The sequence below is a fragment of the Manis javanica genome, chromosome X (assembly GCF_040802235.1).
Source record: "Manis javanica isolate MJ-LG chromosome X, MJ_LKY, whole genome shotgun sequence".
NCBI lineage: Eukaryota > Metazoa > Chordata > Mammalia > Pholidota > Manidae > Manis > Manis javanica.
In genome coordinates, this window is record NC_133174.1 from 110,553,299 (window position 1) to 110,567,305 (window position 14,007).

Genomic DNA, 14,007 nt, shown 5'->3' on the forward strand with positions numbered 1-14,007 from the left:
ATTACTTGAATATATCTTCTCCAACCAGTGTTTTAGTTCAGTTTGTTATGATCTCTCATCTTGATTATTACAATAGTATCCAGCAATGACCCTTTCCTATTTTTCCATATTGTACCCAGGTGCCCATTCAAGACACTATTAAAAACATTTTGTGGATCCTCATGCTCTAAATGATAAAGCTCATGATTCTCAGTCTAGCTAAGTTGTCCCTGTTTTCTTCCTCAGGCTTCTTTTACTATGCTCCTCTCCCTACCCATGAATCTTATGTTCCAGCCATGAGGAATTACTGAGAATTCACCCAATAAACTATGTTATCTCAAGGTTTTGTGCCTTTGTAAACACTGGCTCCTCTGCCTGAGATAGCTATTCCGTAGTTCTTAGTGAGGCTAATTCCTATAGAGCCTTTAGATTCCTGTTTAGATGCCACTTCCTCTGGGAAGCTTTCCTGACACTAAAGTATCTTTCTTTCGTGATCCTACAGCTCTCCTCCATCCTTATTAACCGTATTTCATAGTAGCTATGTTTGTGTCTTTCTATACCATAAGACTCTTAAGCCTTAAGGGCAGGGAACTGTATCTTACTCATCTCTGTATCTCCATTGCCTGGTACAGGGGCTTGCATAGGTAGCTGTTCAATAAATGGTTTTTGAAGGAGTAAGGGATGAATGTATGGATGGAGAATATACGTCTAGCCTAAGGAAGGCTTCGGGTACTTACTTCACTTTGGGTTCCTGGGTCATTCCCAACTAGGAGGCATGGGGCTTTCATGTATGACATAGCTAGCCAAGGTGTTTCTAGGCTATGCCCAGAAAGGGTTAGCTTCTGTATAATCTACACAAATTTATGGAGTTATGTGTATTCAAACTAGATTAACTACAGCTTCAAAGTCTAATAGCCACTACAATATACAGTGCAGCATAATCAATAGCAGATAAACAAAGTCATTAGGAAAATGAGATTGCTGAAAGACTGCAGGAGAAAGGAATCTGGGTGCTATAGAGACCAAACAGTAGTCACAGCTGTTGACTCTAGGGGATAACAGAACAGGAGGGGGAGAAAAAGAGCAATAAAAGGCCATTGAAAGCACACCTGTTACAGTAGGAGACAGGCCTTGGACAGTGTCCTGTACATGCCTAGGTCAATTTGCCTCTTATTTCTTTTAAACTCTGAGCAATCTAGGGGTAAAATTGTATAAGATGGGGCATTGTTCTAACATTTCCCATTGGCAATATCCTTTCTGTATCACTAGACAAAGAAATATATATAGTTGAACACAAAGCAAAGGTCATTTATCTTTTAAAATACATGTATAAAATATAAATAATATTGGAAAGAGAAAATTAGTGAGCCACTGACCATCCAACTCAAGTCTAATGTTACTGTTTACCTTTACTGATGTCCTATATTGCCACTAAATGTAATTTTAAGGAATCTTATTCAGATGTTATTATCAAAATAATTCTTTCATCTTTAGCTTCACAGATGGCTTAGATCAACAGGAATCTTGTTTGATAATATAAGTACCATACTTAAAGATTCCTGAAAATAAGTGGGTAGCTTCATAAAGCAGATAATGTGTACAGACAACCACAAATATTTAGATAAAAATGGAAACTTTCAGTCAGAAATCTGGACTATATCTCCATGATGACAGAATAACACTTCCATTTTTCCTGCAACATGTTAGCCATAACCATCTGGACACTGCAAAAACATCTATTTTACTTATTCATTTCTTTCTATAGAAGAGAATATTGTTGTACTAAAAAGAACAACAAAGTTTGATTATATTGATTCATACTAAGGTCGGCAGGCCTAACAGGAAGGGCTTCATACAGGATTTGTATATTTTTCTGTTTGGTGTGTTTGCTATTAGGTAAACCAAAGGATTTCCTAAGTGCTACCATCCATAGTTTCCATAATGTCAGTTCTAGTGGCATTCAGTCATTTGAAAATTAAACTGGGAATGCAGGGAGAGAGTGTTGCAGGATATTTCAAATAAAAAAACATGTATACAGGCTCTGAGATAGTAAGGAACTTGACATGTTGGTGGATGTAAAAGAAGGCCAGAAATAGTTCAAGGATAGTGAGTAAGGGTGAGAATTTGGGCTTCACCCTAAGAGCCATTGGAAATCACTGAATGGTTTTCATGTTCAAGAGTGATGCAATCTGATTCATATGTTTAAAAGGTTACCAGATGTACAGTGTGCAAAATGGATTGGGCAAGGCTAGAGGCAGAGGGAGAAATACCTGTTAGCTTACCCTAAGTCCTGGTAATGGAGCTGGGGAGATGTGGACAGATTTGGGGGGCATGTCAGACTTGGAATCAAGAGGATTTAGTGATTAATTGATTGCAGAAGAGAGACTCTAATGCCGAAGCTGACTTCTGGATTTCTGACTTGAGTAATTGGGTGGATAATGGTGCCTTTAACTGAAATGCAGAGAACTGAAAGAGAAACAGGACTTTGAGAAAGGTGGTATGCATCTTGAATATACTTTTTGTTCTGTTCAGTTTTTGATGCCTAGCAGATACCTACAGTAGGCACGGTTTAAGTTCAGAATAAAAATCCACAGTGGTGTCACTGGTACCTAACTGAAACCCTGGGAATGAATGACATAATTTAAGGAGAAAAGGCCATACCCTGAGGATCTCCAACATTTAATGTGTGGTCAAAAGTGGAGGAGCCAAAAAAGATGCCAGAGGAGTGACCAGATAACAGGCAGGACACTGAAAGAGGGGTCTGTCCCAGAAACCAAGGGAACACTGTTTCAAGAGGATGTGATCTTCTAAGATGAAGACTGTAAGATTGCCATGTGTTAAGATTTTCTCTAGTCAGGGCCCCATCATGGCCTTACACTTCTACCTGAGTTACATGGTGTAAATACACTGGCAAGGTGGCTCCACAAAATCTACTGGACTGGGAAATATGAGGAAAAATGATTCTCCTCTTGAATCTAATAAACCTAGTGGAGAAATGCTGTTAGTATTTTTTTCCACAGGCATATGACAAACTTTCTTTCTTAGGAGAATCAGGCTCTCTTTTTATGATTTATTAGCACCCACATGTGCCACATACACTGAAACTCAATGAGAAGCATTAGATTTTTTTTTAAAGGAGAAAGAAATACCATTTCAGGGAAAAATGTCCACAGGGACACAGACATTATGTCTATATTTGTCAAGCAGGCACAGGAGAAAAATCAAAGAGTAGAAAACACTATAAAATGGTTCTTAAGTAAAAACCATTTTTTCAGGGATTTCAGGGAATTTGAAGCCCTTTAAATGAAGAGTATAAGTTGTACAGAAAGTTTGAGTTCAATTAGGATCAGATATCAAAGATGACCTTGCTTACTTCAAATGATTTAACTCGATACTAGCTGAAAAGAGCTTAAGCTAAAAAGGAACTAGAAATGTTGTGACTAAGATTCTAACAGATGTAAATAACAGGAAGAAGTCTGTGGCAATCCAGAAGGAAAAAAAATGAAAAAGGGGCTAAATAGATACAAACTGCTGATTACTGTACTTTGACTGAATTTCATACCAACTATGCATTCAAATAGTAGAGATATTATTTCAGAAAAACACATCTCTTTTAATAAAGAAAAATTACACACCATTCAATTTCTAAGCCCATTCTATTAATAGAAACTTTTTGACACAGAATGAGTTTAGAGGGAGGGAGGGAGGGAAGAAGAGAGAGGCAGAAAGAGAGAGAGAGGTTCTGAGAAATTGACTTTGTGTCTGCCTCATAGTCACTGGATGGAATCACAAAGAAAACACTGGCAAGAGATCAGGCCTCCTGGAATCCATTAAATTCAAAGAAGAAAAATATCCAAATGTTGGTTGCAGATCAGCCTGTTATATCCAAATATTTGAGCAGATCTGCTTAAGGGCGAGCAGATCAAGCAATAAAATTTCATAATCAGCATTCATAAAAGTAGCAAGCACCGAAGTTTGCTAGGTTAGAGAGCAACTGCTACTGCTATGTATGTTGGATCTCATACATGCATTTTAATCAGAAACGGAGATCTTGGTGGGCCACTTATTCCTCATTTCTGTTCTTGCCTCTCAGCATATGCAAGTTTCTGAAATGTCTCCACAAGTCACTAGTCATAATTACAGTTTTTGGAGGTGTGCTCAGAATAAAGACTAATCTGACAAATTTAACCACAGACTCAGGATAGAAATGAGGGCTAATCTAGGCTGGGGGATGATCACTGCTACAGCCACACCCCACCCCCACATCTCCTTTGGTGGATAAGTTCAATAGACAAAAACTATGTAGTAGAATGACTTGACTTGAAAGTATAGCCTGCTTTAACGGAAAGTATCAGAGAGAAATTAGAGATCAGATAGGCAAGATGCCAGGGATAGGGAATTCAGCTAACACAGCATAAAATTGGTTGGTTCCAGAGGCCCAAACAGACTTGAACAATCATTTCTGACCTTTTTGAAAATGAAGACTACTTATTACCAATAAGACAACTTTTTGGAAAATTAGAAAAGCAATCTTCCAGAAAAAAAGCAATTTGTTCATTCTATACAAATTTTAGAAAATAAATATTAAAAAAAGAAGAAAATTAAAAATGCACACAACACTACCACCAGATAGGCACAATTAGTTCCTTGGTGTCCCTCTCAGAAAACATTTTCTATGCATATATAATTATATATATCATACATATGTATCCTAATATATAACTACATACAATTATATATATAAGCTATATATATGCAATTACCACATCTTTCAATTTTCATTTAATGATATTTTTATGAACTTTTCATTACAATGAATACTTACCCACAATATTATTTTTATTTCTACATAATATTACATTGTAAGGGTGTGTTTCTAGTTTTTTGCCACTATGGGAAATACTACAGTGAATATCATTGAACATATTATTTCTTTAAGGACCCCTTTCTCATATCAAATATAAAAGAATGGGACAATAGGATATCCACCTGCAAAGAATTGATGTTGTACCCTTACCTCACACTAGATACTAAAATGAACTCTAAATGAATCAAAGATCTAAATATAAGAGCTAATACTACAAAACTTTTAGAAGAAAACAGATAAAACTTCATGATTTTGGATTTGACAATGATTTCTTAGATATGACACCAAATGCACAATAGACAACAGAAAAAAATAAAATGGATTTCATTAAAATTAGAAACTTTTCTGCATCAAATAACACTATCAAGAGAGTGAAAGGCAAGCCACAGAATGGGAGAAAATATTTGCAAATCATGTATCTGATTAGTCTAGTATCCAGAATATATTAAGACCTCCTATAATTCAACAACAAAAAATGAAACAACACAATTAAAATGTGAGCATAGGACTTGAAAATACATTTCTCTGAAGAAGATATACAAATGTCCAATGAGTACATGAAAAGATGTTTAACATCACTAATCATTAGGGAAATGCAGATCAAAACACAATGAGATACCATTCATACCCATTAGGATGGCTGCTATTAAAAAATACAGAAAATAATAAGTGTTGGGGCAGATGTGGAGAAATTGGCACCCTAGTACATTGCTGGTGGGAATGTGAAATGGACCAGCTACTGTGGAAAACTTTGGCAGTTTCTCAACAATTTAAATGTAGAATTACCAAAAAACATCTATTCTACTTCTAGATAAATACCCAAAAGAATTGAGAGCAGGTGTTCAAACAAAATCGAAATCATGTACACCCATGTTCATAGTAGCACTATTCACAATAGTGAAAACATGGACACAACCCAAACATTCACCAGTGGATGAATGAATAAACTAAGATGGTATATTCATACACTCAATTATTTTTCACCCATTAAAAGGAATGGGCTACTGATGCATGCTACAACATGGATGAACCTTGGAAACTTTATGCTAAGTAAAAGAAGCCAGGCACAAAAAGACACATATTATATAATTCCATTTAAATGAATTATCTGGAATAAGCAAATCCATAGAGATAGAATGCAGGTTGGTGGTTGCCAGGGGTTGGAGGGAGGGCAGTACTGTGGAGTGATTGCTTAATGTGTAAGGAATTCCCTTTGGGATGATGAGAAAGTTCCGGAACTAGATAGTGGTGATGGTTGCACTACATTGTGAATTTAATTAATGCCCCTGAATTGTACATTTTAAAATGGTTTAAATGATAAATTTTGTTATGTTTATTTTACCACAATACAAATTAAATAAGAAATGTATTTATAAACTTACATAATAGTATTACTTTTAATATCCAGTATTTGAGACATTATATAATGACAGAAATATGACCTTAATAATACTTTATGAGTTAACATTATATTAAAACACCATATATGAATGTATTTGAAAAAATAATACTGGATTTATATGCAAGATATATATGATCTAACACCAGGCTTGCAATAATTCTGCTGGCTTCTGAAGATTTAGGGCCCACAGGCTATGACATAGTAAGCAAGGTAATGAATTCATAGAAATCAAAAAGGCAGTATATTAGTTCCTCTGTGGTGGTTGTTACAAATTACCACAAACTGGGTGGCTTGAAGCAATAGGATTTTATTATATCACAGTTCTGGATGGCAGAAGTCTAAAATCAAGGTGCTAACAGGGTTGCTCTCTTTAAGGTTCTAAGGGAGGATCATTCCTTGCCTCTTCCAACTTTTGGTGGCTCCAGAAGTCCCTTGGTTTGTGACCACATCACTCCAATCTTTGCCCCCTCTGCTTCTCTGTGGTTACATTGTCTCCTCTCAGAACGTTCTGCATCTATCTTATCAAGATAAGAGTGATTGCTTTTAGGGACCACCCAGAGAATCCAGGATAAATTCCTCCTCTAAGGTCCTTAACATAATCACAACTAATGCCATATCATATTAATATACACTCTTTTTCCATATAAGGTAATATTCACAGGTTCTGGGGATTAGGACAAGGACATATCTTTTGGGGAGACCAGTATTCAGACACTACAGCCTTCCCTTGCCTCACCCCCCTAAATTCACATCCATCCCAGGGAGTAAGGACTGAACCATAGGGGCAGATCTGTAGTTAGGAGCGGGAGGAGAAAGAAGAGCTAACAAAGAGAGGTGAGGGTGAACAGTAGGAAAGGCAAGAGGTATTTCAAGACAGAATAGTTCAATTTAACTGCCTGTCAATAATGTTCAAACTTTGGATGACTTCTCATTGTTTTGTGTGAACACAGCTAATGTCAGACAATCTGAGGGTGCATTCGTGCTATTGATCAAATACATGGAATCATACAATTTGTGGTCTTTTTGAGTGGCTTCTTTCATTTAGCATATTTTCAAGGTCGATCCATGTTGCGGGATGCATCCATACTTCTTTCCGTCCCATGGCCAAAATAATGCTCCATTGTACAGATAAACCAATTTTGCTTATCCATTCTTCAGTAGTTGATGGACATTTGGTTTGTTTCCACCATTGGCTATTATGAACAATGCTGCTATGAGCATTTGTGAACAAGTTTTTTAGTGGATTTATTTCCAGTTCTCTTGGCTATATCAATAGGAATGGAATTGCTGGGTCATATTGTGACTGTGATTAATGATATAAGGACCTGTCACAGTTTTCTAAAGTGGCTGCACCATTTTACATTCCCATGATCAGTATATGAGGTATCCCATTTTTCACATCCTCACCAATACCTGTATTTATGTCTTTTTAATTACAGCCATCCTAGTGGGTGTGAAACAGAACTATTGAGTAGAGTCTGCAGAAAGTTCCCCTATATATCCCCCCACACATAGAGACATTTATCCTATTATTAAAATCTCACATTAGTTTGTTATGTTTGTTATAATTAATGAGTCAATATTGACAAATCATTATTACTTAAAGTCCATAGTTTATATGAAGATTCAGTCTGTGTTGTACAGTTCTAGGGGTTTTGACAAATGCGTAATACCATGTATCCACTGTTAAAGTATAATACAGAATGGATTCACTGCCCTAAAAATCCCCTGTGCTTTACCTATTCATCATTCCTTCCTCCTAATGCCTGGCAAACACTGATTGTTTTACTATCTCTATTATTTTGACACTTTCCAGAATGTCATACAATTAAAAACAAAGTATGTACCCTTTACAGACTGCCTACTTTTCCCTAGTATATGCATTAAGCTTCGTCTGTGTCTTTTCATGATTTGATAGCTTTTTTTTGGTGAATTCATTTTTTTATAATGAGAAAATGTTTTTATTTCCTTTTTTTTACTATCATTGATATATAATCTTATATTGGTTTTAAATATACAACAGAGTGGTTCAACAGTTACCCATATTATTAAATCCTCACCCCCACTAGTACAGTTACTGTCAACAAAGGAAGATGTTACAAATCATTGGCTAAATTCTACATCATGTACTACTATCCCTGTGACCAACTTAAATTATGATTGAGAATCTTGGCTGTTGTAAATAATACAGTGATAACATAGGGGTGCATACATCTTTCCAAATCAGGGATTTTGTTTTCTTTGGGTAAATTCTTAGAAGCGGAATTACTGGTTCCAATGGTATTTCTATTTTTAGTTTTTTGAGGAACCTCCGTACTGCTTTCCACAGCAGTTGCACGAATTTACAGTCCCACCAGCAATGTAGGAGGGTTCCCTTTTCTCCACATCCTCACCAACACTTGTTATTTCTTGTCTTTTGGGATAGTGGTCCTCTAATGGTATGAGGTGATATCTCATTGTGGCTCTGATTTGCATTTCCCTGATTAGGATGTGGAGCATCTTTTCATATGCCTGATGGCCATCTATATTTCTTCTTTGGAAAAAATGTCTGTTCAGGCCCGCTACCCATTTTTTAATAGGATTATTTGCTTTTTTTGGTGTTAAAGCATATGAGTTCTTTATACATTTTGGATGTTAACCACTTATCAGATAAATCATTTATGAATCTATTCTCCCACATTATAGGTTGCCTTTTTGTTCTATTTATGGTGTCCTTTGCTGTACAGAAGCTTTTTAGTTTGATGTGGTTCCATTTGTTTATTTTTGCTTTTGTATCCCTTGCCCGAGAAGATGTGTCCAGGAAAAATTGTTCATCCTTATGTTCAAGAGATTTTTGCCTATGCTTCCCCCTAAGAGTTTTATGATTTCATGCCTTACATTTAGATCTTTAATTCACTTTGGGTTTACTTTTGTGAATGGAGTTAGTCAGTAATCCAGTTCCATTCTCTTGCATGTTGCTGTACAGTTTTCTCAACATGAGTTATTCAAGAGGCTGCCTTTTCTCCATTGTATATTCATGGCTCCTTTATTGTATATTAACTAACCATATATGCTTGGATTTATATCTGGGATCTCTATTCTGTTCCGTTGATCTATGTGTCTGTTCTTGTGCCAGCACCATACTGCTTTGATTACTGTAGCTTTGTAGTATGGCTTGAAGTCAATGAGTATAATATCCCCAGCTTTGTTCTTTCTCAGGATTGCTTTGGCTATTCAGGGTCTTTTGTGGTTCCAGATGAAGTTTAGGTTGATTTGCTCTAATTGATTGAAAAATACTATTGGTATTTTGATAAGGATTGTATTGAATCTGTGAATTCCTTTGGGCAGGATGACCATTTCAATTATATTAATTCTTCCTATCCATGAGCATGCAATAGATTTCCATTTATTTGTGTCTTCTTTAATTTCTCTCATCAGGGTCTTATAGTTTTCAAACTACAAGTTTTTCACTTTCTTGGTTAGGTTTATTCCTAGGTATTTTATTCTTTTTGAGTAAATTGTAAATGGAATTATTTTCCCAAATTCTCTTTCTGCTAGTTTGTTGTTAGTTTATAGGAACAAAACACAGATTTCTGTGTATTAATTTTGTATCCTGCCACTTTGCTGAATCTAGTTATTAGGTCTCATAATTTTTTGGTGGAGTCTTTAGGGTTTTCTGTATATAGTACCTTTATCTGCAAATAATGACAGTTGAACTTCTTCCTTACCAAATGCCTTTTATCTCTTTATCTTCTCTGATGGCCGTGGCTTGGACTTCCAGTACTATGTTAAATAAAAGTGGTGAGAATGGACATCCATGTCTTCTTACTGATCTTAAAGGAAAAGCTTTCAGCTTTTCACCATTGAGTATGATGTTACCTGTGGGTTTATTGTATATGGCCTTTATTATGTTGAGGTACATTGCCTCAACACCCATTTTGTTGACAGTTTTGATTATGAATTGATGGTGAATTTTGTCAAATGCTTTTTTAGCATCTACTGAGATGATCATGTGGTTTTTATCCTTTGTTTTGTTAATGCAGTATATAACATATTGTAACATCCTTGCATCCCTGGAATAAGTCCCACTTGATTGTGATTGATGATCCTTTTGATGTATTTTTGAATTCAGTTTGCTAATATTTTGTTGAGGATTTTTGCATCTATGTTCATCAGGGATATTGGTCTGTGTAATTTTCTTTTTTTGTGATGCCTTTGCCTGGTTTTGGTATTAGAGTGATGCTGGCCTCATAGAATGTGTTTGGAAGTATTCCCTCCTCTTCTACTTTTTCAAATACTTTAAGAAGGATGGATATTAGCTCTTCTTTATATCTCTGGTAGAATTAAACTGTGAAGCTATCTGGTCCTGGATTTTTGTTTGTTGAGAGTTTTGTGATTACCAGTTCAATTTTGTTATTGGTAATTGGACTGTTCAGATTTTCTGTTTCTTCTTGGGTCAGTCTTGGAAAGTTGTACTTTTCAAGGAGTTTGTCCATTTCTTCTAGGTTGTCCAATTTATTGACATATAATTTTTCCTATCATTCTCTAAAAATTCCTTGCGTTTCTGTGGTGTCCATTGTGACTCTTTTTCATTTCTGATTTTGTTTATTTGTGTCCTCTCTCTTTTTTTTTTGATAACTTTGGCTAGGGATTTGTCTATTTTGTTTATCTTCTCAAAGAACCAGCTCTTGGTTTCACTGATTTTTTTCTATTGTTTTATTCTTCTCTATTTTATTTCTGCTCTCATCTTTATAATGTCCCTCCTTCTAACTTTGGGTTTCATTTGTTCTTCTTTTTCTAGTTTTTTACTTGTGAGTTTAGATGATTTATATGGTATTGTTCTTATTTCTTGAGGTTGGCCTGTATTACTAAGTACTTCCCTCTTAGAATCACTCTGCAGCATCCACAAATTTTGAACTGTTGTATTTTTGTTTTTGTTTGTTTCCATGTATTGCTTGTTTTCTATTTTGACTCGTTCATTGATACATTGATTATTTAGAAGCATGGTGTGTAGTCTCCATGTGCTTGTGGTCTTTTTCTTTTCTCTGGTAATTTATTTCTAGTTTCATATCATTGTGGTCTGAGAAGTTGCTTGATACAATTTCAATCTTTTAAAATTTATTGATGCTCTTTTTGTGGCCTAGTATGTGATCTGTTCTGAAGAACACTCCATGTACACTTGTAAAAAATGTGTATCCTGCTGCTTTTGGGTGGAATGTTCTATAGATATCTGTTAAGTCCATCTGATCTAATGTGTTGTTCAGTGCCTCTGTTTCCTTATTTATTTTCTGTCTGGCTGATATGTGTATTGATATGAGTAGTGTTTTAAAGTCTGCTAATATGAATGTGTTGCAGTCTATTTCCCCCTTTAATTCTGTTAGTATTTATTTTACATATTTAGATGTTCCTAGGTTGGGGCATAGATATTTATATTTCTTACATCCTCTTGTTGGACTAATCCCTTTATCATTATGCAGTGTCCTTCTTTGTCTCTTGTTATTTTCTTTGTTTTGAAGTCTATTCTGTTTGATGTAAGTACTGATACTCCTGTTTTTTTCTCCCTATTATTTGCATGAAATATCTTTTTCTCTTCCTTCACTTTTAGTCTGCATATGTCTTTAAGTCTAAAATGCATTTCTTGTAGGCAGCATATAGATGTGCCTTGTTTCTTTATCCATTCTTTCACCCTATGTCTTTTGATTGGTTCATTCAATCTATCTATATTTAAGGTATTATTGAATAATATGTACTTATTTCCATTTTTAAGTGTTTTCTGTTTTTTTTTGTAGTTTCTCTCAATTCCTTTCTTCCTCTCATATATTTCTCTTGTTATTTGATGGTTTTCTTTAGTTCTGTGATTCGATTGCTCTTTTTTAACTTTTTGTGTATCTTATTATAGGCTTTAGGTTTGTGGTTACCATAAGGTTCATGGATAGTTTCCAAACATATAACAGTCTGTATTAAGTTGATGATTGCTCTCTTTCAAACACAATATAAAAGTACTTCTTTTTTACTCTACTTCCTCCTTCACACTGCTTGGTTCTTGCTTGGTAAGTAATTGGTCTACTACCTTTACTGTGAGTTTATTTTCACTGATGAAAACTATTTAGGCTTAAGAACATTTCCATCAACACAAATCCCTTTACATATCCTGTAATGCCAGCTTAGTGGTTGTAAATTCTTTCAGCGTTTATTTATTTGGGAAATGTTTAATCTCTCCTTCAAATTTGAGTGATAATTTTGCTGGTTAGAGGATTCTTGGTTGAAGGTCCTTCTGTTTCAAAACATTAAATATTTCATGCCACTCCCTTCTGGCCTGTAAAGTTTCTGCTGAGAGGTCTGCTGATAGCTGATGGGGTTCCCCTTATAAGAAAATTTTTGTCTCTCTATAGCTGCTTTTAATACCCTCTCTTTATCCTTAAACCTTGTCATTTTAATTATATATCTTGGTGTTGTCTTCCTGGGGTTCCTTTTGTTAGGGGCTCTCTGAACCTTTAGGACCTGGGTGTCTATTTCCTTCCTCACTTTGGGGAAGTTTTCTGCAATTATTTCTTCAAAGAGAACTTCTACTCCTTTGTCTCTCTCTCCTCTCATTCTGGTACCTCTATTACATGAATATTGTTTGTTTGGAGTTGTCCCACAGCTCTCTCAGCATCTTCTTGTTTCCAGAGATTCTCTTTTGTTTCTGTTTCTTAACTTCACTGTTTTCTGGTTTTTAAATTTTCATCTCATTGATTGTCTCCTCTACTTTCAGCAATCTATTATTCATTCCTTCCACTGTATATTTCATTCACTGTATTCTTAAGCTATGAGTGTCTTTTTCAACTCTTCTCTTTGTTGAAGTCTTCCCTGAGATCAGCAATACTTTTCCACAGATCAGTGAGCATATTTATGACTTTTACTTTGAAATATTTATCAAGAAGATTGGTGCTCTCCATTTCATTTAGCCCTCTTTCTGGTGTTTTATCCTGTCCTTTTGTTTGGAACATATTCCTCTGCCTTTTCTTTTTGTCAGGGTTTCTGTGTCTCTTCCTTTGTACTAGATAGATCTGCTACACTTCCTGGTCTAGACAGTAATGGCTTTATGAAGACATTCTGTAGTGCCCAAAAGCTCAAGACCCTTTACCTTCCAGTGCTTGGTTCTCCTTTGTGGTGGAGCCCCAGTTGTTGTTGGTAGGCTATGGGCAGGCCGCCTTTCTGTCTGACTGCTGGCAGTGGTCTATGTCAATCTTCTATAGATGACAGTAGCCTCAGTGTTTGTAAGCCAAGCACTAACACTTCTGCTGGGATTGTTGTGGGCTGGGCTGCCCTTTGCCTGCCCTGCTGCAGTGGTGTGGCTACTGGGCTAATGGGGTGGGCTGGGTGGCCCATGGCTCTGGGCTGGGCTTATGAGCAGAGGTTTGTGCAGCACAGGGCTGGGCCATCCATGAGCAGGAAGTAGCTCTTGGAGCTGGATCTCACAGGTGTTTCCCTAGTTGACCTAAGACAGGGTCAATAAATCTGGGACAGCATGCCTCTGCCTGCCAGGCAGCAAGGTCTGATGCTGCTGGGCAGAGTGGGGTGGGCATGTATATAGGAATACGGCTCACGCTGAGCTGAGAAGGAGAGGGATGGAGCATTGGAGCTCCTGTGAATTTCTTACCTGTTGTGCTGAGGGAGGGTTGGGGAGGTATCATCTACCTGCACTTTCTCCTGCAGACAGAGCTCCATTGAACTCTCACTCCTCTGGCATCCTTCCCATTGCTGGTAATCTTTCAACTTGCTGCCTCTGTGTTGGGTC